Consider the following 2,297-nt stretch of genomic DNA (forward strand, 5'->3'; position numbering starts at 1 on the left):
TCAAGCATGATATCCTTAAAATCTGGATTGCAATGACAGCATTTTGGAACTATGCCTAAGGGTTTAATTTTTACATTTATCCACTGACAATAAATCTACCTACAATATCCCTGTAACTGTTATGATTACAGTATTTCACTAAATAATTTAATTTGCTGAACCTTCTGTAAAAAGAAATATTAAGATGCTGTAATTCCCAGATGCAGCAAATTTGTTAGCTAGTGGGCAAAACCATGTGCACTGCAGGGATGGGGGGGCAGATATAACATTTGCAGAGAGATTTAGGTGGGTTATATTGTTTGTGTGCAGGGTAAATACTGGCTGTTTTGTTTTTACACTGCAATTTAGATTTCAGTTTGAACACACCGCACCAAAATCTAACTCTCTCTGCACATATTATACCCCCCCCCCCCTGCAGTGTACATGGTTTTAGCTAATAAATTTGCTGCTGTGATCAGATCTGAGTTAAGCCCTATGTATTTGGCACTGGCGAAGGGTTAGAGGCCTTGCTGTAGAGCTCACACCTTTCTTATCATGCATTGTAATATTTCCTATGTCCTGATGTTGTGCTCTCTGCTCCATCCAAGTAAACAGCAATGTAGCATGGCTATCAAAGAGCGTGAAGATTGCAGATTTCCTGGGATTAATGCTAAGGAATGCTATTCCAGAGGCTGCTGCTTTAATTCAAGTGTCACTGGGGTTAAATGGTGTTTTTACCTTAAAAACACAGGTAGAGTATATAGTACAGTGGTAAAGTGGGAGCATGTAGTGCTATTGATTACAGATTTGATGGAGCTTAAACATGGATAAGGTCCATGGCTCTAAGAGTTTATCTTGTGTATCCTTTATTCTTAGTCATGGTCAGATAAGATTAGAAAATACCATTTAAGTGGAAATTTCCTGTTAGCTGTTTTTCAGTTTGCTCAACTGTCTGATTAACGGGTCCTAAAAAAGGACCAAAGGAGCTAAATTGCCCTGTGATCTAGCTAAATTGCCCCAGTTAAAAAAAAAAAAACTAAGCTGCTGTAATTCCTGGATGTTTCCTTACTGCATCAACAGGAAGTGACAAGAAACAATGTAATGTGGAACCGTACAGCAGAAGGGATTGCGGCTACCCCACAATAAGTGCAGCGGAATGTAAGAAGAGGAATTGTTGCTTTGACTGCAGCATTCCCGGGGTTAACTGGTGTTTCTTCAAGTCACAAGGTATGGAGCTGCTGTATAGTTACTCGCAAGTCAGTAGTTGTATGATGCTCACACCTGTTAAGCTGGATACACACAGAATGCCCTACACAGGGGGTGAAATGAGCGCCCCCCCACCCCCCGTATGCTCAGCACACATCACGCTGTGCTGAGCGGGTGGAGAGATGTGTGCTGAGCAGTTCGCTCAGCACACATCTCTCCCCAAAATCGGGCCGTGAATACGGACCTTTAAACTGGATCCACACTTAGATTATCTGTCCAATTTTTTTTTCTAGTTGAAACAAAATTATGCTAATATGTGGCAGCAAATGACAATTGACCATTTGCTCACAAACACTGGAAAACATCCAAAAATGGTCATTTAGATAAATTGGTTAAATCCATTTCATTTAGCTAATTTATCCAAACTACCTTTATTGTATCTTTGTGGGTGAATGATGTGTGGGTCAGTGTTGAGGGTGGTGGAGGAGATGGGTAATAGGCACAGCAGGGTGTGGACAGTCAAATAGTGTGCTTAGAGGTTCAGAGTCATTGTATGAGACTCTGGCAACAGTGACTTGATGAGTCTGGTGTCCATAGGGTGGGACGCATTAACCTTTTTATGCTATTGAAATAGTTCTCCTCCTGACCGACGCAGTTCCTTGCTCCGAGGTTGGTGTATTGTCCTGTTGCAGCGCCTCTCCACTGTGGTCACAGTGAGCTGTGTGGTGTTGCTGGCGCATGCCAATCTCCCCCCAACCTCCCTCTTGCATTTCAGACCTACGTACGCATGATGGGATCTTGTATGATATGCGCGTGTGCTGTAGAGATGAAAGTGGGGGTGAGGAGGCAGATCGTGAGATGGGGAAACTTTGTGGACTGTTAGCGAAGGGGAGCACTGGGCAATCTGAGTTGCAAAGAGGGCAGCAGAAGAGGTTATTGCATGTGCACTGGTGACAGGTCCATCCTTGGTGGCCAGCCTCAGTGGTAAAGGGGTACATGAGCTAGTGTCCCTTGGCCAGCCATGTACCATGGCCACCTCCCTACCTCCTATATATTCTCCTTGATCTGTCACTTTGTTACGGTCTGCTGCTGGCACTGGTGTATCGTCCTGC

Source organism: Pseudophryne corroboree, unplaced genomic scaffold, assembly GCF_028390025.1.
Source record: "Pseudophryne corroboree isolate aPseCor3 unplaced genomic scaffold, aPseCor3.hap2 scaffold_597, whole genome shotgun sequence".
Taxonomy (NCBI): Eukaryota; Metazoa; Chordata; class Amphibia; order Anura; family Myobatrachidae; genus Pseudophryne; species Pseudophryne corroboree.